Source organism: Protopterus annectens, chromosome 3.part1 (assembly GCF_019279795.1).
Source record: "Protopterus annectens isolate FY-2018-M chromosome 3.part1, PAN1.0, whole genome shotgun sequence".
Lineage (NCBI taxonomy): Eukaryota > Metazoa > Chordata > Ceratodontiformes > Protopteridae > Protopterus > Protopterus annectens.
Window position 1 is genome coordinate 1,356,653,297 of NC_056732.1, and position 24,606 is coordinate 1,356,677,902.

Consider the following 24,606-nt stretch of genomic DNA (forward strand, 5'->3'; position numbering starts at 1 on the left):
AACAAAGAAAGTGACACAGGCACACTCCATGAATCATACATTTATTGGGTTAAAAGACTTTTTGAAGGCTTGCATTTTATATAACAGTACATGCAGAATAATTACTAACCTGCCTCATGACACAGCCTTTGCAGCCCATCTTCATGGGCTTGCAGGTTCATAGCCCAATCTGTGAAGTAAATGCAGTGATATTGAGACATTCCTATCCATATTCTTTAACTACTTAATACAATGGCTACTTACTCAGTACTGGGGCATTAGGCATCGTACAGGATTCCTGGATCCACCGGGTCCACTTCACCCCCCTACACTGCTTCAGGTCAGAAGCATGGTGCCTGACCTGCTCACCAGTCGAGGAACACCAGTGACACTGGATATCACAGGCAAGACTGTTCCAGGCCTCGTTTTATATTGGGTACCCTTGGTACTGGCCCTGCAGGAGTCTTTCCTCATGGAGCCAAACCATAACTTTGGACTCCTGGATGCCCCAGTGTTGCGCTCTAGAGTGCTTCACACCTACACCAGCCATGCTGACTGCAGAAGGAAGCTACAACCGGTTCTAGCAAGTATTACCACCTGTGGAGCTTAAATATGCCTCCTTTTCCACACTTGTGATTGGCCAGTTTTGGAAAAGCTCAGCTGTGGGCACACCTGCTTAGCTAATGGTAATGTTTAAAATCCCTTTGATAAACGGTCTGTTTTTTAAATTTTACAGAAATTCAGAGAGGCGGCCATCCAGTATGACAAAATAATGTAGTAACTGTCAAGAACAGGGTACAGCAATAAATGTATCCAATGTCCAATTGACAAGAAAATTGAAGTTGCAAACTAGTTTCTCATCAAATGGTTGTTACTCTGCATGCTTGTGGCCCAGCTGGGCAGAACAGGACAGTGCAAACTTATTTCTCGCAGGACAGAAAACCTTCCAGCCAGCAGGACAATGCAAACTTTTCCTCCTGTCCAACAGAAAGCAGACAATCCAATTTCTCGCAGGATAGAAAACCTTCCAGCCAGCAGAAGCCACACCAAGGACCTTTGCGATCTCACCCCTATACAAATAATAAAAAAAAAAAAAAAAAAAAAAACAAAAACAAAAACAAAATGCAAGTTAACCTGTGGGGAGACTACATTCAAAACATTAAAATCAGAAAACCATAAATATACTAAACCAAAAGTTCCAATAAGGCAAGGACCCCCCCCCCATACCCCCTTCCTTCAATGGAGCTAGATATAAAGGGCCAACACAGACGTGGCTGTTTCTACCAAGTTAGTGCCATGTTGAGGACAAGGGAAGGAGAGCCACTAACCTATGTAATTTTAATGTAAATTCCCTGCTGAAATGCAAAAATACAGAGTTAAATGTGGACCTTTTCTCCCTCAGCATCTTCTGAAAATGCATGGTACTCAGGTCTGCATTTCATGGGTTAATTCTCAGTTAAGCAAAAGCATCCGCATGGTTCACTTAAAAAAAAGCCAGTCTAGAATTCATCTTCAAGCAGTGAACTGATCTGCAACTCAGCATCATGCTAAACATGGGCCAGTGATCCCTGGGGGTCACCTGCAGGGAAGGCCTACAGTGTACACATACTCCTCTCAACTAAGATTTTTGCCTCGTATTTTTGGACTGTTAAAAAAAAAAAACAAAAAAAACAAAAAAACAAACAAAAAAACCTATCCCTCAAAGTTTACACTAACAAATCCTGTTATTCTAGGAACGTTCTACATTTGTTAAGAGTAATATTTAAAATCTGTCCCTATATTTTTTAGGTTACGTCCAGATTTCTTGCTCCAAGGAACGTGCACATATTAGATATACCCCACCTTCTTTCGGCTTTCCTACAGCATGCCTTTTGGATGTGGGAGGAAATAAGAGCACCCAGAGGAAACCCACGCAACCAGAGGACATGCAGACTCCACACAGAAGGCACCCCAGCAGAGGATCGAACCTGAGAACCTTACCCCATCTACATACTAGCATCACATACAAGACACATTTAAGGCTGTACATCAGCAGTGAAAATCAGCATCATCAGTTTTCGCATCTGACGGCACTTCCTATTTTAGGAGTATCATCACTGTACACCAAGAATGTTTAACAACCAATTTATTAAAAACCCACGCCAAATATGCTTACCTGCAGTTAGCTACTCAAATCCCAGATCTTCCTCCAATACCAGCAGCTATCCTCAAAACCAAAATTTTCCTGAAAGAGAAACAGTAACAAAAATTCAGTCTTATTTCCAATTTAGATTCCAGTACAGCAGGAAAAACTTGTTTAATACTAAATGGAATGAAGCACAGTACGCACAACCCACCAATGTAGTAGTTTCAGCCATGCTGAAGAAACTCATCCAGCACGTTTGATTTAAGGAAGCACACAAGCCTTTACTAACCAAGGTGTTACTCCCGTCTACAACCCATGACTAAAGTGCCAGCACTACGTGGCATATAATAGCACTCCCAATTCCAAAACATGGTATACTGCCCATGCAGAACTGGGGATGAATGCAGACTTGTCCAAAAAAACAGAACCTACACGAACGAGTCCAAGGAATGGAGCACTCTATGTTCCGGGACCCCTAAACTAGCAATTTTTCTGGAGGCTTATAATCAGGACAGAAAAATACAAAGGCAGTCCATACAAACAAAGTCTTGAATTTCTCCAACAGAAAATGTTAAGTGCACAAGAAAAATAAGGTTAGTAGCCTTGTTTAAATACAGAGCTATGTCCTCAGCATGTGATTAAAAACTGCTTTTTAAACACAAATGGCACCTAACATCCTTGAACCTCCTGTTAATTGGGAGATGCAAAATTCTTGAAAATGTGCGATTCAATAACATGATTTGCACCTTAACTGTACAAAAGGTGCAGATAAATGGCTGGCAAAACCAGCTGCTCAGAAATTAAAACAGAATGCAAAAGTAATACGAGGGCAACACCAGCTGTTCAGAAATTAAACTAAAATGCAAAAGTAATACAGGTACTGTACAAAATCCACTTCAAAGGGACAAGATTAAGAAATGGAAACTGGGAAGGTAAGAATACCCATTAGACCTGCGTAGCTTTACTTCGCTTACTATTCTGCCTTGGCCACTTTATTACAGTCTTCCACCATACCTCTCAACTTTAGGGCAAGAGATCTGTCAAAGCCATAAAGAATGGGGGTGGCGCGCACAAAAGGTCAAAAAAATACTGACAAGTTTTAAGTATTGCTCTTAGAAACTTGTCAGAAAACCAGACCAAAATAAGGCAAAAGTCTGTACAGTTTATGTCCTCTGAAACAGCTGTGCAGACGCTACATGTGGTAATACGGCAACTGCATTCTCTGTATGAAAAAAAAATTCCATACATTGAGAAATCCAGCAATCATAAGCTTCAATGTGCAAGTACCTGGATCATTCTCCAATGTTCCCTTATGGTGTAGTTCCTTTTGAGAGAAAGGAACAAGACATTACCATACTATGTTGGAGTACAAGTAGAATACCAAGGAACAAGTAGAATACCAAGGAACAAGTAGAATACCAAGGAACAAGTAGAATACCAAGGAACAAGTAGAATACCAAGGAACAAGTAGAATACCAAGGAACAAGTAGAATACCAAGGAACAAGTAGAATACCAAGGAACAAGTAGAATACCAAGGAACAAGTAGAATACCAAGGAACAAGTAGAATACCAAGGAACAAGTAGAATACCAAGGAACAAGTAGAATACCAAGGAACAAGTAGAATACCAAGGAACAATAGTCACTAAAGCATTAGAATAAAATCACAAGAATCAAGCAGAAGTCTGATAACATCTCAGGATCCCAGTTACCAAGAACATGCCTACTCCTAATTTCCCCATCTTATTTAACAAAAAGGTTAATTATGAACTGTAATGCACTGAAAAGACTGCAGCATGCTCTGGTCTCAAGTTCCGAGGCAAGTAAATAAGCAGCCTGAACATGCCATACTGTTGCTATATGGACTGAAATAACTACACCAGACTCCTGGAAGTAGACCTAAACAGGGAAGAGAGGAGGAAAAGTCAGGCAAGTCATGGCTCATGCAATTAAGCTCAATAACCATTATCCAGGCAGAGAACCACATACTCCTGTAAAACCAAGTCACACCACAACCAAAGTAGCAACAATACAGCTCACTCTAACAGTAGTACACATACTGCACAGCCCACAAGTAATTTGACCTGCCATGCTTAAACTGGGGAAATCAAAGTAGCATTTGATCAGAAACCAGTATATCACCACTGAACTCTTCGTAACGCTTTCAGATTAAGAAATGGAAACTGGGAAGGTAAGAATACCCATTAGACCTGCGTAGCTTTACTTCGCTTACTATTTTGCCTCGGGCCACTTTATTACAGTCTTCCACCATACCTCTCAACTTTAGGGCAAGAGATCTGTCAAAGCCATAAAGAATGGGGGTGGCGCGCACAAAAGGTAAAAAATACAGACAAGTTTTAAGTATTGTTCTTAGAAACTTGTCAGAAAATTACTCACCATAACGTTCCATCTGAGTAGGTGTATTCATTTGTCTGCAACCTGTGGGTTATGGATCCGATGTCGGATCCGAATCGGCATGGTTTTCCAGCTATAGATCTGAGCTCTCAGCTCCTCCCCTCACCCATAATGCCCTGCTCTCCCTACATGACCTCAGATAGAAATACCCTAAAAAAGGTAACACATAATATGCAGGAAACTGACAAGGCCAGGGGGATAGGAGGGCGGGATGGTTGCAGACAAATGAATACACCTACTCAGATGGAACGTTATGGTGAGTACATAACTTCTAAATCTGAAGTAGGAGATTTGTCTGCAACCTGTGGGACAGAGTCCCCAGCTACCAGAATCTTGGGCGGCCATCATGGAAGGATATTCCGAAGCACCGCGGAGCCAAAGGATGCTCTACCTCTAGATGTAATATCCAACTTGTAGTGGGAAATAAAGGTATGAGATGAAGCCCAAGTGGCTGCAGAACAAATATCATCCAGAGGAATCCTAGCTTTAAAGGCCGCTGAAGTAGAAACTGACCGGGTTGAATGGGCATGTACTTCCTCCGGTGCGGGCCTTCCAGAAGCTTGATAAGCCAATAAGATGCACTGCGAAATCCAGCGTGATAAGGAGACTTTGGAAATTGGTTTACCCAAATTGAATTTAACAAAGGAAATAAACTGGTCGGATTGCCTATAAGTTGCCTGTGAACATCTAAGGAATGCAGCTTGAACATCTAACATCTAAGGAATGCAGCTTGAACATCTAACACCCAAGGAATGCAGCTTGTATTCACCTTTGTTTTGATATTTAGGAAAGAAAACAGGGAGGTTAATGGATTGAATTAATATTTGCTTCAGAAGCTACCTTAAGAAAGGACGGGTTGGTCCTGAGGTATACACGGTCCGGATGAAAGACCAAGTAAGGAGGTTTGACGGATAAGGTTTGAAGTTCTGAAACTCTCTTGGCAGAGGTAATGGCTACTAAAAAGGCAGTCTTGAAAGATAAAAATTTCAGATCTACATTAGCCACTTGAGTTCAAGGGAAGCGGTCAAGGCCTGAAGGACCAATGAAAGGTCCCAAGGAGGAACCACTTGCTTTACAGGGGGTCTGAGGAGAAAAGTACCTTTTAGGAAAATCTTACACAATTTGGCAGACATCAGTGGACCGAGTCTTGACCAATAGGATAGTGAGAAATTGCCGCAAGTTGCACTTTGACCGTGGAACTGCTGGCACCATCATTAAAAAAAGAGTGGTTAGGAAGTCAAGCACCAGAGGAAGGGGAACTGTGAAGGGGTCTAGACCTTGCCGCTTCGCCCAAATGGAGAACAGTTTCCACTTGCTGTGGTAAACTTTCCTGGTAGATGGTTTATGAGCAGCTACCAGGATGGCCTTAACTGGAGACGAAATACCGGGAGTCCTGATCAGGAGTGGAACTGGAGCAGCAGTCAGCTTCAGGTTGCCCAGATTCGGGGTTGATAGATGGGACGGGTGAGATATCAGATCCGAAATGGGATCTAGAATCCAAGGAGGATTCACTGAGTGAGACCTTAGGAAAGGGAACCAAATCTGTCAAGGCCAGAATGGGGCAATGAGAATCATTCTGCACCCCAACCTAGAGGCTTTCTGAAGAACTTGAAGCATGCACCAGAGCGTCTCTTGGGGTATCTCCAGGAGGAGGGATTAGAGCGAAAAACAGTCGCACTTTGTGTTTGAGGGAGACGCAAAAAGATCGCAACAAGGACTTCCCCACCGTTCGAAGATGCATTTCGCTACCTGAGCATTGAGACCACTCGTAAGGGGAGAGAATGGAGTGACTGAGTTTGTCCGCAAGGATGTTGGACCGACCTGGAATATGCGTTGCGATGAGAAAGCGGTTGGCGGAGATTGCCCATTCCCACACTCTCATGGCTTCTCGACAAAGAGGGTAAGACCTGGTTCCCCCCTGTTTGTTGATATACCAGACGACAGACATGTTATGTTGTCCGACTGAATTGCAATAGTTCAAGGGAAGAAAGGCCTGTAGTGCTTGCAACGCTAAGAGCACTGCTCTCATCTCTAGAACATTGATATGCAGCAAGGTCTCTGAATCGTTCCACGGGCCTTGGACTGTCCAGCCTGCAAAATGCCCACCCGAGGCGGGAGGCGTCTGTGGTCACTGTGGCGAGAGGGGGAGAAACACAAAAGGGGCGGCCTCCGTGGAGTGTGGAGCCACCACAGGAGGGACCGCTTGCAAGCCTTGCTGATCGCAATGGGATGATGCATAGGAAGAGCAAGATAAGACCACTGAACTAGGAGTGTCCATTGAAGTACCTGCATATTGAACCTGGCGAGAGGAAGAGCTATCGCTGCTGCCATGGACCCTAGAGCCCTCAGGACCAACTCCGCCAGAACTGAGCTGGAGTGGAGGATGGCCCGCACCTGGAGCTGCAGATTCTGAATTCTGTCCGCAGTGAGGAAGGCTCTTAACCGTCTCGTGTCTATGGCACCTATAAAATCTATGAACTGCATAGGGGCTAGGTTGGACTTTTCTGCATTTATTGTGATGCCCAGATGGGGAGCTAGATGGAGAAAGGAATCTTGCGCCAATAACAGTAGATGCCTTGTTGGAGCGGTGAGAAGCCAGTAGTCCAGGTAAGGGAAGACCTGCACCCCCTGAAGCCTCAGGTGGGCCGCTACCACTGCTAATACCTTGAACACCCTGGGGGCTGTGGTGAGACCAAAGGGAAGGACCCGGAATTGGTAGTGACTGGCTCCCAGCCGGAAGCGGAGAAACCTCCTGGAGCGCATGTCCATTAGGATATGGTAGTACGCATCCTTGAGGTCTATAGAGCACATCCAGTGATTTTCTCCAGGTAACCATTCGGAACTTCTCCTTGGGAACTGCCAGGTTCAAGAGTGAAAGGTCTAATATTGGTCTTAGATCCCCAGTCTTTTTTGGCACTAAAAAGAACATGGAGAACAACCCTGATCCGATCTGGGGGGACGGGCTGGATGGCTCTTTTCTTTAGCAGATGGCCAATTTCTGCTAAAGCGGCCTCCCACTGACGGGGTGGAACATCGGGGAGGGACTTCAATTTTGGAATGTGATGAAATGGGATGCGGTATCCTCTGGATATGATGCGGAGGACCCAGCGGTCTGATGTTATGGACTCCCATGCCGCTAGGTGCTCCGAAGAACATCAGACTGCCGCCAGAGTGGAGCAGCCGGGCAACCCTTCAGGGCTGCTGCGCGGGTCGTTCAGAGAAGGGTTCTCTGGACCCGAAGTTCCTGGGACTCTGCCCCTGGGGCAGTGTCCTCCCTGTCCTCCTCTGCCATGGCAGGACTGGTGGTCTGGAGCGGGTTGGGACTGCTGCGACTTCCGGAACCACATCGTCTGGCCCTTTTGGTTCCTAGAATAGGGCCTCTGGGGCACAGAGAAGCGGATTCCGATGACAGCGTCTTCCCGTCCTTTTCGCTCTGGGTCAAGTATAGCGAACAGTTTTGCCAAAAAGGGCAGAACCGAAGGGAGCGTTCGCAAATGACGCCTTGAAGGGCTCCGTGAAATCGCAATGACGGAGCCAGGCCTGACGTCTAGTAACTAGGCCTGTCCCTGCAGCACTAGCGGCTCCCTCCATAGCATGGGACAGTAACCGCATAGAGGTATTAAGTCACGGACCCGGGAGTGGCCATACGGGTGGAGTGCAACAATTTGTCCTCCTCCGACATGGACTCTGGGGGGGGAAGCAGCATATTCCTTGATAAGATCGCGCTGCATCCTAATCACATGTGCCAGGTAGTTCAGCGACCTCACTGAAAAGGTCGCTGAACTAAACATCCGCTTCCCCAAGCGGTCCATCATCCGAGACTCCTTGCTTGGGGGATGGACTGAGGGGCTCTCCTGAGCAAGTTCCCTCTTGTTGACTGCCGCCGTCAACATGGCATCTACCGGAGGCCCCTTACTCCAGTGGGCACGGTCAGCCGGGGGACTAAGTATACAGTCTGGCCTTTTTGGGATTGGCTCCACGGTGTCCAGATCTTTCCACGCCCTGGTGGTAATCCGGTCCACCAGGGGGTCGGCAGGAGGGGACACCCAAGAGGTAGACAGGCCCGCTTCAAATGCCTCCAAGAACACTGACTCGTCTGAGGAAGACTTGGGGGCAGACTACCCCCCCTTATGCGAACATTTCCATGAGGTCTCCAAAAGAGACATCCTCGGGGGGTGATCTTGGGGAGCCTTCCCCTTCCTCCAAATCAGTCTATGTGCCTCCTTTTGCATGTATGCTTGCGAGGGGCATCCTCTGGGGGGCTCAGAAGACCCCTCGCAAGCGGTGTCATGTTACAAAGGAACAACTTGGGGCAAAGGAGCGGGATGTCCCAGTGGCTGGATGGTGGAAGCCTGGCCCAGTGCAGATGGAATGCGGGACGGAGCCGAAGCAAGTGCCGGGGGTCCGAAAACCCTCAACAGGGCCCTCTCTACTACATCAAAAGTAGAGGGGGAGCCGACCTCGACCAAAGGATCCGATAATTGGCTCCCCCTAGGATCCGAAGAGTGGATCGGAGCTGGCACCGAAGCACTCTGATCCGAGGGGACAGTGCGCTCAGACACTGACGGCGCCGAAGGAGCACTGATCCCCCCGGATCCGAAGCTCGGATCCAGGCTCAGAGAGGTCGGATCCGAAGCACTCGAGGGCAGGGTCGGATCCGAAGTACCCAGTACTATAGGCTGCCGAGGTAGGCCTCGAGTGCCTCCTCGATAGCCTCGACGGAGATCGGGTCGTCTCCTCAGGTCCCAGTGAGAAGCACACAGGAGACCGGAGCCGTGGAGGGGGGAGAACCAGCAGACAAGGAGGCTGGAGGAGAAGCCCGCTTGGCAGGCGGGGCCGAAACAGAGGTCTCGGCCCGCCGCTTATGGTGCTTTTCCCTCCGGTCCTTCTTTCTTGCTTCCCTCTCCTCCAAACCACTAGAGGGAGGTTGAGTCCCAGGTGGAGGAGGGGGAGCCGGAGAGGAGGGAACCGTAGACACGGTACCCCCCGAAGGAGTGGTAGCCGAAGCAGAGTCCAGGGGCAATAGTCCCGCCATGACCAGCTTCGACCTCCGCTCCTTAAATGCCCTGGGGTTGAACCCTGCACAAATGGAACATCCAGAAGTGAGGTGTTTCGAACGCACAGAGTGTGGCCATCAGCAGGGGAAAGCTTATGGCCACACTCGGAGCACTTCGAAAAGAAAGCCTTAGGGGGTTCAGACGGATATCCTAAGGACACTACTACTACTTTAATTTGCCTAAAAATTAAAGGCCAACTAGCCAAACAAACACAGGCCCAAACACACTACGCACCAGCGAGGGGAGGGAAACAAAAGTTATAAAAGTTATTAAAACTGAACTAAGCTAAAGAAAGGGAACCTACAACTTTCCCACAACTAACTGAAAAACTTTAAATTTAACACTGAAAAATGCAATAATGAACACTTAGCTGAAGAGCTCTGAAATCCAATCTGGTCACCAGTGCGGCAAACTAGATCTGAGGTCATGTAGGGAGAGCAGTGCATTATGGGCGAGGGGAGGAGCCGAGCTCGGATCTATAGCTGGAAAACCATGCCGGTTCGGATCAGATATCGGATCCATAACCCATAGGTTGCAGACAAATGAATCTACTTCAGATACAGAGTTTTATGAGAAACAGACCAAAATAAGGCAAAAGTCTGTACAGTTTATGTCCACACTGAAACAGCTGTGCAGACGCTACATGTGGTAATATGGCAACTGCATTCTCTGTATGAAAAAAAAATTCCATACATTGAGAAACTAGCAATCATGCTTCAAAATGTGCAAGTACCTGGATCATTCTCCAATGTTCACTTATGGTGTAGTTCCTTTTGAGAGAGAAAGGAACAAGACATTACCATACTATGTTGGAGTACAAGTAGAATGCCAAGGAACAAGTAGAATGCCAAGGAACAAGTAGAATGCCAAGGAACAAGTAGAATGCCAAGGAACAGCAGTCACTAAAGCATTAGAGTAAAATCACAAGCATCAAGCAGAAGTCCGATAACATCTCAGGATCCCAGTTACCAAGAACATGCCTACTCCTAATTTCCCCATATTATTTAACAAAAAGGTTAATTATGAACTGTACGTACCTTTGAAAAAGACTGCAGCATGCTCTGGTCTCAAGTTCCGGAGGCAAGCAAATAAGTGAAGCCTGAACATGCCATACTGTTGCTATATGGACTGAAATAACCACACCAGACTCCTGAAGTAGACCTTAAACAGGAAGAGAGGAGGAAAGAAAGTCAGGCAAGTCATGGCCCATGCAATTAAGCTCATCAACCATTATCCAGGCAGAGAACCATACTCCTGTAAAACCAAGTCACACCAGTCAACCCAAGTAGCAAACAATACAGCTCACCCTAACAGTAGTACACATACTGCACAGCCCACAAGTAAATTTGACCTGCTGCGCTTAAACTGGGGAAAAAAAATCAAAAGTAGCATTTGGATCAGAAACCAGTACATCACCACTGAACATTCTGCCGGTAATTCCAGCTTTTCAGTTTGGTTTCATCATATCAAACTTCTAATAACCGTGCAACTTTCATTTAACCCTGCCAAGAGTCCAGAGAAGCCGCTTCAGCTCTGGTAATAATGGCATACCCCAGCTCTTGAAAACTAGTTGACAGGAGGGGGACACACACGACATGTTTGTTGTGTGGGCACACCTGCCATGGTACAAGGTAAAACATCACAGTGTAATGTACAAGCAGAGCAGGGTTACTACACAGAAGCATGCATGTATCTCAGCAACACAAAGTTAACCCCCTGTATGCTTTGGACATGCAAATTGCTATTAAGTGGGCCTTGCCCAAACTTCTACAAGATTTTATGCCAGAGTACCCCCACACCATTATATATGCAATTTTACTACATACAAGGATGAAGTTTGTCAAGTGGCACTACATGCAAGCACACATATCAAGCATCAATCTCACTTCATGCAATAACAGAAAAACAAAAGAAAGCAGTTTTAAGGGGGGAAAGCCACCCCCACTACTTTTGTGAGCCACCCCCACTACTTTTGTTGGCAGGTAGCACCCATCTGTATAGTTGCCCAAACTTGTCTACTAAACAAATAAGGTAGGTACTATGCTGTCTGCCCAAAGGCATTTAATAAGCCTAGCCAGAAGGTGTAGACTTCACTGGTCCCTTAGATTAGTTCCCTGTACCTCTGTCCAGCAGAGTCACTGAAGTGATCCCGGTGTGAAAGTTGCTCGGACAGGAATCTATCCCCTCCAGCACATCTTATTTATTGTTGTGGTGAGGTTTAGATCCCTAGAGCTGGTGGCTCAAGGGGATAAGGTTTTCTTTAGGTGGGGCATGTCCATCAATTCTGGGTTGGATATGGCCTTGTATGTCAGGCAGAGATCACCTCCGAGTAGGCAGTATGCAACTGAGTACAGCTGGAGTTTTCAGTCGAGCTGCATAGGGCATCTGTTTGAGGCCAGTGATCCTCTGTGAGGTACTTGTGGTCTTTCCAGCTCTTGCAGGTGTCTTAAGGTACATCCCAAATGGGGCATTGTACTCTATATGATGGATCTGAGGAGTGATGAGGAGAGAGAGACGCAATGACCTCTCAATCTGGATGCAAACCTCTCAATCTGGATGCAAACCCTTTTGTGATTAGGTAGGCCAAGTAGAAGGCTTTTCTAACCAAAGGAGATATTACTATCTACTTGGGTCCCCAGATCCCTTATTACATCTTCCATATTTAGGGGACTACCACCTATGTGGTAGTTTGTGGGTACTTTGTTTTTTTCCAAAGGGGATGACTATGCACTTTTTGGCATTTAGCTCGAGGCCACGATTTTGACACCAGGTATCTGGTCTCAGTGAGACCCTTTTGGAGGAGGTCTTGTCAGCCAGAGTCTCAGGGAGACCCTTTTGGAGGATGTCGGTCAGCCAGAGTCAATTATAGCCCCTAGTTTGCAGTAACCTGCAAACTTGGTCAGCCATAGTCCTCCTGTGCTTGCCTGTACCTCTGAGATGTATATGCCAAACAGGTGGTGTCCTAGGACTGAGCCCTGGGGAGCTGCACTTGTAACTGGTTTAGAGTTGGACCTAGCTCCTACAACTCTCACCATGCCAGTGAGCCAGTTGGCAACCCATCGTGTGACGTAGGGGCTTATGTTCAGGCTGGTGAACGTGTGGGCTGGTGAACATGTGGAATGGTGTCAAAGGCTTTTGCAAGGCCTAGGTAGGCTTGCGTACCACCTTTCCCTTGTCTATAGCCTTGTAACCGTCTCAAAGAAGTAAAACAGGTTTAGGAGGAATGATCTGCCTTTAACGCCAAACTGGGTAGGGTCCAGTGTTTGGAGGTTCCCAATGTCTGTCAAGGTCCAGGATGATGCGCTCCATAGCTGGTCAGGCTTACAGGGTGATGATTCCCAGGGCCTGTTGTGGCTCCACCTTTGTGCAGTGGAATAACTGTTGCTGTGCACCACTTGAGTACGTAGCCTGTGGACAGGCTGAGTGAGAACAGTGTGTTTAGGTGAGGGATTAGTCTGAGCTCACTTAGGATGCAGCCTGGGAAACTGTCTGTTCTCATTGATGCTGTGTATATGGTTATAGGCCCTTTTGGGGGTGAAGTTTGTGCTGAATCTGCCAGGATGTTGGCGATATCAGCCAGTTCAGTGTATTTTGCCATTCTGCACCATCTGCAAGCAGATCTGATCATTGCCACTTAGATTCTTGACCTAGATAAAGAATGCCTTGTGGTTATCGTTTGGAGTCCTTGGCAATTATTTTGAAGCTCGCCTTGGATGGATTTTGAGGGATTGTAGTTTCTTGCTGATACTAAATTAAGGATGTCTTCCCTTCTTGGGATTTTACTCTTTTCTGTACTAGTTTCCTCCTATTGTATAGCTTGTTTATGGCAGGAGTCCACCAGACTGGTTTCTTTTCTTGGAGGAGCGAGTCTTGGTTTTGCTTGGCATAGCATGATTCGTGCATTCTTTGTAGGTGCCGAAGAATGCATTAGTGAAGGATTTTGCAGCTTTGACAGTGTTATCCTCTAGTATGGGGGCTTTGAAACTTTCCACCTCGGTCTTAAATAACATGAAATTTGCTTTTGAAAAGTTTCACAGTGGATTCCTTGTCCGGGAGTGGAGGCGGAATGTGGATATCCAAAGTTGGGAGTGGAGGCGGAATGTGGATATCCAAAGTTATTTGGTGGATATCCAAAGTTATTTGTTTATAGTCTGATCTAACCAGTGATGGGTTGACCTCCGGTGTGGAATCCGTCCCACATGCTGATCAGGCCCAATATGCAGTCACCTCTGGTGGGAGTGTTGACCAGTCAAATCCAGGGAGTTGTGTTTATAAATTCTAGGAAATGTTGGGCAAGGAGTTAGTACCAGAGTAGTTCTCCCAGTTAATGTTTGGGTAATTGAAATCACCTAATATTAGGGTGTTTGGGAAGACCTTCAATGCTTCCCAGTGGTTTCTAGAAATGCAGAATGGGGGTCCTGGGACTTGGTGGATCTGTAGCAAGCTACAATTTGAATTGCAGTTTTGCCCGTTGTTAGTTGCACGTGGATGATCTCTGAAGCATCATGCTGTGCCACTAACCTGGAGGTGTGGGCATCCTTGATTATGGATATGCCCAGCCTTTTGTATTTCAGTCCAAGTTCTGTGGCCGAAATGCATAGTAAGAGTCGTAGCCTGGTAGCTGCTGGGGTGCTCTCTGGAGCCTTAAACCATGTTTCTGTTACTGCACATAATACCAAACAAAGCAGTGCTATGCACTGTGTGTGCATATCCGCGCACACACACATATTGCTTACAGAAAAAAACAAGTCAGTTTAAATTACATCAGCTTAACCACTTACTTAGAATATTGAAGTCTGGCCTTCTGTAAGCACAAACATCACAGCTAGAAACGCACCTACCCTCGAAGGGCCCCATCTAGAAATGAGAAGCTAGTAGCTACGGGACTCTCACATAAAAAACTTAACTTCAAACTTCTGTGGAAAGCGGTGCAAGCCAGAACAGTTAGCTCACTAATAACCTTCAAGCACCACAGTTTGGTCATGTGTGCAGAAACTAGAGTATATATAATTTTTTGGGAGGCCCTTTAACCACAATCTGGAAGAGACATGGTCCATCTCATTTGATGTTGGGTGTACACAGTAGACCAACCATCAGCATTACCAATACTCAAGAAACACTACATGTGCATATTGGACTAAAAGAATATGGGTACATCTTTGAACCATGTGGCTTTACTACACAGTTATGAAGCCTTACTTGCATGCAACCGTTTTCAAATAAAGTGATAAACAGTCACTTCAGTAGGACTAAGCAGTTTCCCACCAATTGGACTAGTGTAGCCGTTAGTTTAGACTATTTACATTTATACCAATTTTCCTTTGGAGTTTTATGGCACCTTCTCCCTTAACAAAATAAGTTTCTCCACTGTGCAAGTTTCACATTTGTCTCGCTGTTTTATCGCTGAAATGCCACATCTTACAGAAAAGTCACTAGTGTAAAACCAAGTTGCATTTAAGTCATCTCACAACATAGCTAATCTTAATAGTAGACTTCCTGTACGACTCAGTGTTAACCTTAACCTGTTGCGATCAACAAGAAATGAATAAATCAAAAGTAGAATTCATCATGAAGTGATCAGAAAACCAGTTAGTCACCACTGAATGATCTGCCGGTAATTCCAGCCTTTTCAGTTTGGTTTCATCATGTCACAAACTGGAGACGCCAACAAATTAAATTTTCAGCCTGTATAGATTTATACCTGCCAAAACAACCTATACAACCCACTTCAACCACAGCACTGACTGTTCATAAAGCTTCCCAGGTGACCCTGCTTGGGCACCTACTGGTTGGCAGAGGGAGTGATATTGGTCAGACACGTGCCAATGATACAAGGCAGTTAAACCCTCTAGAACATGTAAAATGCACTCCAATAGAAAAGGAAAGGCTACAGAACCGATTGGGATAGTTGTTTAGGTAACAGGATATACGGCCCCAGGATGACAGGTACTAGGTTTATAGAATTAGCCAGCTGCTTCCTGTAGTGCAGGGCTTGCCTTTCAGCTTCAACTACAAGCCACTTAAATACTGAAAGGGGTTAGACAACACTGCTTCCAAATGCATAGCTCAGCAGGCTGCCCTTGACAATAGTAGGTACTGCCAACACTGCTAACTGGAATTTTGCAAGATACTAGTGTTACAATAAGAACTGTATTGCGTGTATATCAAACTGATCTGTACATCTGTGTTGAAAAGTGCTAGAGTTGGAAATGTATCCACTGGAGAGAACAGAAGTGCACATGCACTATTGTAACTACTGTTTTAAGTGTATAAGTTTTAAACGGAGAAAACTAGAAATAAAGGTTAACCTTGCTCCAGTAAACTAAACTATTTGAAATTAAATCACTTTATACACTAGGCCATAAAGATGCTCACAGGTTTCAATGCAGTCAGAGAGTCTGTACTATTGTCTTTGGTGTGGACTAATTACTATTCTGGAAATGTGGTGGTATGAAATTTGTTTTATTACTTTCCAGCACCTGCAAAAGATCGGAGCAAAAGCCATTGCGTTTTTTATGGGTAGGTGCTAAACCCTACCAGCAATGGGGGGTTTGCATGAGAACTACAAGTCAGATGATCAGAGGAGCTGTCAATCTGCAAGCTCTCTCAGAAGTAATTCTACATATTTTGAGAAGTCTTGGCGAGACTGAGCACTCTGTATTCTATCTTGGGCCTGACAAGGTCCATTCACCACATCTACCTTGCTCTATTAAAATCAGGAATATAGTGAAGCTTAGAGACATTGCCTGAACCTGCCCTTCAATGTTATTTTAAAGACTTCCTGTGTTTTGAGCTGTGATATCACTATGAATATATACTTAGCATTTTCTCGTTTCTTTACTAAACTATTTAGACCTTTCAATGGGGCTGATCTTTGGAGAGATATACAGCCTTGCTATTGGTCGAACTACCATTTGTATAGATATTAATTTCACTGTATATTGGGTATCCTTGAAAGAGCCTTAAGGTAGCTGGCAGAACTGTCTGGTGGCAGACAACTACCTTAGTCTGGGCAGAAGGGGGCTCAGCTAATAAACCTAAAACCATGCCAGCTTTTCCCAGGTGTGTGCGTAAATCAAACGCAGAGTGTGGCAGCTACATGGGCAGGGACATGAAGCACTGGTTGGACAGATGGTGCTGGAGGTCTTTGCTTAGACACTCAGCCATGATCTTAACTTGGCAGCCGTGCTAGTGGGTAGTCGTACTGGGGATCTGGAGAAAGTGGTAGAAACCAGCCCCAGACTGACTTGTGCTCCCCAGTGTGCTCTTGAGGGAAATTGCACTTTATGCAGACAGCTGCATCTGGAGATACTGTACCAGTCATCCCCCCAGTGAACTTCCCGAACTGGTGCCAGTGGTGAGGCATCATTGGTTTGCCAGGTTTAGTTTCACAAGAGACTTGCCATTATGAATGGCATTTCCGGGTGGTTTAGTGGTAGAATAGGTTCGCTTTCTGGCCAATGCAGCACCCACTACTATTTTCACTCAAATCCAGCACTAACTGGCTTCACAATCACAAGACTAAATATATGCTACTAATGAACAGGGAATTGGGGCAAAATGGCAAGGGGGTTTGTTTTAGCACTATAAATTTCCTCTGGGACAGGGAAAATGTGGTACAACTAAACATTTTCCCCATAAGGCAAAATGCAGTGTCCCCACCAATGCAAACATTGTGTTAAAGCTTAGCAACACTGTTTTGCTGGGCTCAGTCACACAATCAAGTACAGATTCAATAAGACTTCAGTCTCACCCACACTACTTCAAAGAGCTGTGCTCCAATTTTAATGTTTGTTGCCACCCCCAACTAAGAAAACATTCATGTCCAAGAGAACACACCCAATGTTTTAAGACATTGAGAAACGAAAGGCTGCATATCAGAAAGTGTGAAAAGCATCATCAGTTTTCGCATCTGACGGCACTTCCTACTCAGTTCTCATCATAATACAGCAGGTACGTCAGAACTCAGCATTAATGCTATACTCCAGAGTAGAAATGTACCTACCAGCTCTCCATTATAGAAATTCTTCAGTGTTCCTGAAAATAAACAAATTTCACTATTAAAGCAAGTTTTTACAACAGTGTAAAAATTCACATTTACCCAATTTTTACATCAGAAAACCAGTTTATCACCACTGAACATATCTGCCGGTAATTCCAGCTAATTTTAGTTTGGTTTCATCATCTGCAAATAGGATTTCACATTCAACAGCTGCAAACGCCTAGACTAAAACAGTGGCAAAAATGTAATCCAATAGCTGATTAACTACAGGACAGCCACATGCACAGAAACAAGACCATTTTAGAAATTGCCAAATGAGCAACAGTGAACTCCACCCATCACCAACAACCTACAGAATATAAGGGGGGGAGGGATCCAAAAAAACCCCCAAAAACAAAACTGTCAAGTATACCACCACATGAAGAACCTATAAAAAATGGCCAGTGGGAACTACATTGTAGTAGTGTATTCTTGTAGACTTTACATTGCAGCCCAATACCATCTTTGCACAGGGATAAAGGCACTGTAAGACCCCAAAATTTACATCAGCATCTCTACAGCAAACGGGTGAAGATGAATGGCAAGGGTATTACCCACTTGAATCTTTATGGTTAGGGCACTACTGATTCACAAGTCCCAGAAGTGATACCAAAGCCACTGTGACAAATGTTTCTTTGGCATTGGGGCAGCTTGAGGTCTTGCAAGTGGGGGAATTGTTCTGCTGTGGCGACCCCTACCTGGGAAAAGCCAAAAGACACAAACAAAACTGGCATTTAACATTACCAGTGCCCACCAGCAACAGCTTTTGCTGTTTTTGATGCTGTGCAGTTGTGGGTAGAACAGCAGTAAATGTACTAACATCAAGCTCCAGGGTTCCAAGTTTCATACCATGTACGCATACTTTTAAAATCTTACACAGGGAAGTAAATATGTACTTCACTTTTGGTAGGTGCCACACTTCCCAAGAAACTTTGAAGAGATTTTCGGCAGGAGAAGGGCTTGGAAAGGAGCTATTTTTTCCTGCTCCAAATCTGGTTGTGACAACATACAAGTATTATACTTGCCACTGTTCAACAATGCTGCAACTGTTCAACAATGCTGCTAATCCTATGTCCACTTAAAAAAATAAATCAGACCCCGATTTTGGGGCAGATGGTTATTACAACGCACACAAATGAGCAGTAGCCATCACCACCCTCCATGCAACAGAGGGCAACTTTATAACATCAGACCCGGAGATGGTAGTGTGAATTGCACTGTTCTTTAGACAGGAAATGGTAAAACAGATCAATAGATATCCGGACAAAGCCAGAAATAACAGGGTAGGGGACATGGACAAAAGGCCCCAAAATAGGTACAGATAGTAGGGTCTGTACATTTAAGTGTGTGTGTGTGTGTGTGTGTGTGTGTGTGGGAGGGGGGGGTGCAGGGAGGCTAGGCCCTAAAAAAAACCAAGGGAAAGCAGTTTAGTGTGCCTGTGGTGAACCAAGGCATACAATGGGCTGGAACGAGCCATTAACTATTATAATTTACAGTCTTCCTCAATGTAGTGCAATCTCACAGCTGGAATATTTATTGTGGGGAAAAAAACATTTTTGCGTGTCTGTGGTTCTGCAGCTGTCTGCCAATATATCAGTGATGATGTTGTGTACTGACTCACCAGATGCGCAGCAGCAAACACTACCCAGCTAGTTGAGGTCATTCTGCAGTAATGAATATTCAATAAGATGCAATTCTCACCTATATGAATATTTATTCATCCATGATGCATTAGCCAGTACACAATATCAGCCTTTTGTTCACGTTATGCGACTTGCATACAGTTATGCTAACTCTGCCAATAAGACTTGCGAGATACTTCTGTGGCCTCTCCAGCTGCTGCAGAAGTCTTATGAAGTACATTCCAAGAGGGGCATTTTACTCTACGATGGGTCTAATGAGTGTTGAGTAGAGGGGAACAATGACCTCTTGTGCCACGTAAAATTTCCTGACTACTGCAGTGGTGCAATTATCAAAAGGAGACAGTCTGCCTGGGTCCCAAGGTCTCATCACATTCAGTGTCAAGTAGAGCACCACCTATGTGGCAGTTCATGGGTACAGAGTTTTTACCAAAGAGGATGACAATGCACTTTTTGGCATGGAGCTTGAGGCCATGGCTCCGACACCAGGCCTCTGTCTTAGTGAGACCCTTCTGTAGGATGTCCACATGGGAACTCTAATATGGCTCCTAGTTTGCAGTCATCTGCAAACAAAGCCTGTACTACAGAGAAGTAGATCTCAAACAGGAGAAGTCCCAGGACTGAACCCTGTGGTCCACTTATCACTGGTTTAAGTTAGATTTGGAGTTCTGTCAGTGAGCCAGTTGGCAACCCATCTTGTGATGTTGGGATTTATACCTAGTTTAGCTATAATTCCAGAATGGGAAGTTGTTTTGAAAGCCTAGGCGAAGTCAAGATAGGCTGTGTGAACCACCTTACCCTCATCTACGGCTTTGGTGACTGCCTCATGATCTGCCTTTAACAAACCCTGGAGGTTACCAATGTTTATGAATTCCATGGCCTTACAGACCAGGCTAATTGGGCAATAGTTCCCAGGGATGGCCTCCCTTTCAGGAGTGGGATAACTGTTGCTGTGCACCATTCAGTGGGCACAAAGCCTGACGTGAGGCTATGATTGAACATGGTGCCTAGGTGGGGAGCCAGTTCATTCTGAAGTTCGTGTAAAACACAGCCTGTGATATTCTCCAGTCCCATGGATGATGTTTTTGGCTTTAGAGAGTGCAGCTTTTACCTGCTTAGTTGTGATTACAGGGACCCTACATAGATATGGGCCCTTTAGGAGGCGAGGTAAAGTTGGCACTGGACCTGTCAGGATGTTGGCAGTATCAGTTGGTTCTGTAATTTTCATGTAGTTGTGCTGCAACTCAGAGCAGATCTGGGTGTTGCCATTGAGATTCTTGACAGCTGTAGAATGTCCCTAGAATCAGTGGAGATTTTGTTTTTGTAGCTAGCTTTGGAGGATCTCAGCTTCTTACTGAGGACCAGGGAGCTCCTCCATGCATGTGACTTTACTCCCTTTTGCAACAGTTTCTTCCTTTTGTCGTAGTTTGCTTATGGCAGAGGACCACCAGATTGGCTTCCTTTTTTTGGAGGATAGCATCTTGGTTCTGTTTGGGGTAGCACGATCCATGCACTCATGTGCTTAAGAGTGCATTTGTGTAGGATTCAGCAGTCTTAACTGTATTGTCCATCTGCATGGGTGTCATGAAGTTCACTTCTGTCTTAAGCATGAAGTTTGCTTTTAGAACTTTACAGTAGTTTCCTTAATGGGGGCAGAATGTGTACATCTAGGGGATTAGCTTATGGTCTGATCTGACCAACGAGGAGTTTACTTCAGGTGCGAAACACCAGTCACATGTTGGTATTACTAGATATATATAGGATAGTATTTAACTCAAAACGTTGCCCCAGCAAATCCCCATCTTCGTCATTTTTCAAGTTACTTAAAACTAATTAGCGCTAGAGGACTTAAGACTTGCTTCAGCCCATCGCACACTGCTGAAACTTCAAGGTCCGTTTTCTTGCTTTAACATGCGTCTCCCACTTTCAACCCGTGACCCCAGGACCCCACACGACAAACTCATAGTCGCAGCCCTTTTCGTTCAGGTAAATGTTTCTCCTTAGCCCTCCCATCTCCAAAATATGGAACACTGGCTCTCATACTGTCGATCAGATAACCTTTGGTGAATTAATACGATGCAGTATTTACAACTGATATAATTTTTTTTAAACTAAAACGTGACAAACCCTTTTAATGTGGGATAACAAGGAAGTCTTTCCTTATTTCTGATCACAAGGGACCTCGTAACTTCCTTCCCAGATTTCTAAAGGCCATCCCTACCATTTGTAATCACAAGTTTATATTGCTGATTAATGCCCCTGGCATTTCGCTCGCCCTGAAGGAAAGTTTGTATATGAATGTAACGTACTGGTGTTTTACTGCAATATCAAGACTATTCTGCACACTCAAGTGATAGAAGTTCTGCAGCCTCTAGAAGTTAATAAAAGCGCATGCTTATTTTAGATCAGGGAGGTAGGTACAGCAGCCACAGCTGCTCATCTACATTCCTTATATGCATGTAGTCATGGGGTAATACGCACGGCATGCCAATCGTGCTTCATTTCCATTCTGCGTGTCAATCACCATACCCATGCTCATTCATGTGCAAAACTGCCAGTGAGCCAGTGCACTACATCGCCATACCAACTCAGACATCCCACTACATTAAGAGCGTAAACTACATTCAAACAATGAATATTCATGATATCGGTAAGACATGTGTACCAACTAAGACGTGCGTGCTTAAGATGTGATGCAACTGCTTTCTGCATGCTGACAATTCTGGAATCTGTCCAAAGCATTTGTCAGTAGTACCTCGCGTTTAGTTCTGCGCATCTTTAGGCGTGCCGGTAGTGCTTGGAAAAATGTGCGGGAATAGCCAACGGCAGTCATTTCGCCAGTGCAGCTGTCACCAATAGAAATAATCAGACTGGGAGAGATCATCCCAATGATTACATTGAACCCCCCCCCCATGTTAACGCAAAAAATAAGCGCAGTAACCCGTTAGTTACTAATTAGCTGGTTTAAAGAATGGGACTTAGGCATATACTGGACAGCCACTTTGATGACTTCGTGTGGCCTACAAAATACAGCAAACTGGAAAAATGCGTTTGTGCCTCATAGGACATATTACCAAAACAGGAACTGGGTGCCCAAAATAATTGCAGTTAAGTACACTAACATGCTTTTGAAAGTATACTACTGAACAGAATAAACATAAGTTAAGCGAGTTTTGTTTGTTTCATACTAAATAAAACATGCTTCTTTTGTATGCCCGTAAATAAACACGACTTGGGTTTTGGCAAAACAGAGTACACTGCTCGAGGCGCACAAGTGACATTCTGCCTCCAATGTCCTGAGAGATACTAGCGCTTTCTACTGCACATCCAAAGTCAAAACCCTTCAAAGCCGGACTTTACTTACAGGAAAGCGTAACACGTGCAATGGAGGTGGGGTAAGGGGGCGGAACACCGACTCCCTTATACTTTTCCAATTTCCTTTTTCGTGGTTTTAGGAAAATAAACAGGGCTACACGTTTTAACTTGGAGACTGAAACCTGCACCTCAGTCTTGAAAGGAGGCACGCTTAACTAGTTACATGTCACGTGTGCGTATCAAAACCACGCCCTCTGCGTGGCATCCGTGTGCTGGTGTTCCAGACTATCCATTATGGTTGGGGAAAAAAAAAAAAAAAAACAGGCCTTTGGAATAGCAGCAATCATTTAAGTGTCCTTCCCACCGTTTCGCAAACGGTTTCATTTTTTAAGCATTTATCGTAAATCATTCTTCCGTGTACTCTGCAAACAGAGGCCAAGTTCACCCCGCGCGAAATAAGCGTGGTAACACTTCCGAGACGCGAAAGAGTAGAACATTCGAAACCCAATACAAAAAACGTTTCGCGAAACCTAGAAGACAGCCCAACCCCTAAATTGATGTCGCCCCACAAAAAGCTCTCGGATTGGGCCCCTTCTGTGAGGAAATATGTTCTCAGTTTGCCTCTTCTTGGTGTACTACGGCTTCTCACATTATAAACAGTAGTAGGTGGACCCGACACAGAGTTTTCGGTGTGAATGACTGGTACTGAACAACTTCAGGATTAGCCACCCACAGACAGAGCTGTGGACGGATAAGGCTCGCCCTCAGGCTTACTTCATAACACGTGCGTGTCTACAGCAACTAAGAAAAGTCAAGTCACAACTCAAATTGCAGAGTGGAAATTAAATGGAGCAAAGCGCCAACAGATTCCAGTAAAACGGGTTTAATATTTCTCAGTGTAGTGGGATATCGCAGTTGGCATACTGAAGCGGGGAACACAAGCCACTAATCACCATCCCGGTCAACAAATACTTAGATCTATTATCACAACACATTCAGAAAAAAATACGTTTCATTACTAACGTGCTCCTACATAGTTCCAAGCCCACGTAGGAGAAAAGTGACAAATCCAAACGGTTCCATTTTAATAATGCAACCCGCAAGCAACATCTACATGTATGTTAAATGAAATACAACAGGCCAAGATAACTCAACCAAAAACTAAATAGAATTCAACACGGAGCCACGTGGCACAACCGACTATATAAATAGTTATATAGGTGGGCGAGTGTGTGTATATACATATGTATACTACAGTTATCAAAGTTTAATTACCCAAACCCCAGCCTTATACTTTTAAAATACAATCGATTAAAATAATAGTACCATTACAAACTTACCAGTTGAGAACTGCACTCCAAATGAAAGCTAAACGGGCAGAAAGCCACTTTTTCAATTGCAGAAAACCGGAAATGAGTTCAAAATCCTGCTAACCAATCAACAAACGGAGATTAAATGCACCGCCCGCCCAAAGCCTAAACAGCAAGTCAAATATCTACTGTACAGACAGTATGTAAATTGTAAAATGTGTGTAATAGGTTACTTTATGGCATAGCTCTCAACCAATCCGGGACAAATCTCAACAGAATCAGGGACACTTTTAAAATATTAGTTCTATTAACTTAAGGCATTAACAGAATTACAGAATGTGATTCTTATATACATTTCTTGAAGTAAAATAATTCTTCAGCTCTTAGTTATGATTGTCGTTATTTAAGCATAATTCACTACTTTTGTCCAAAAGGCACCAGTGCTAAAGGGATAGAGTTAAAATTTGTTTCAAAATCAGGGACAGTTGAGAGGTTATTCCGATTAGCTTTAACGTGTACCCATGTACGATTGTCTTTGTATGATTTAGGGTTAACGCTGTTTTTTTCTAAAGTCAGCAAACATTATTAAAATAAGTAAGCAGTTGCCGCTAATGTTTCCAAGATAGCGTTTGTGCTAAAGCAGTTGTCTGGCGGCATTGTTTTATATCTCAGCCATATTTTCGATGTGAAACCCATATCCTATTATTGCTAGCAGAGGACGCAAC

General features: G+C 44.6%; 1 long non-coding RNA gene and 5 other non-coding genes across 6 annotated transcripts; all 6 read right to left on the reverse strand.

Annotated features, from left to right (window-relative positions):
• Window positions 1-216: 216 nt before the first annotated feature.
• LOC122798458 lies at window positions 217-23,932 on the reverse strand. Its single transcript, XR_006364270.1, has 5 exons — window positions 23,912-23,932; window positions 17,581-17,612; window positions 10,613-10,736; window positions 2,135-2,203; window positions 217-1,049 (listed from the first exon to the last, which is right to left on the reverse strand). It is a non-coding gene; the product is annotated as an uncharacterized LOC122798458 (long non-coding RNA).
• LOC122799028 lies at window positions 2,006-2,080 on the reverse strand. The gene has a single exon (XR_006364406.1). It is a non-coding gene; the product is annotated as a small nucleolar RNA SNORD49 (small nucleolar RNA).
• Window positions 10,971-11,042, reverse strand: LOC122799038. The gene has a single exon (XR_006364413.1). It is a non-coding gene; the product is annotated as a small nucleolar RNA SNORD65 (small nucleolar RNA).
• On the reverse strand, window positions 15,151-15,224 carry LOC122799036. The gene has a single exon (XR_006364412.1). It is a non-coding gene; the product is annotated as a small nucleolar RNA SNORD65 (small nucleolar RNA).
• Window positions 17,451-17,522, reverse strand: LOC122799029. Its single transcript, XR_006364407.1, has one exon. It is a non-coding gene; the product is annotated as a small nucleolar RNA SNORD49 (small nucleolar RNA).
• On the reverse strand, window positions 17,687-17,762 carry LOC122799035. Its single transcript, XR_006364411.1, has one exon. It is a non-coding gene; the product is annotated as a small nucleolar RNA SNORD65 (small nucleolar RNA).
• Window positions 23,933-24,606: the final 674 nt, after the last annotated feature.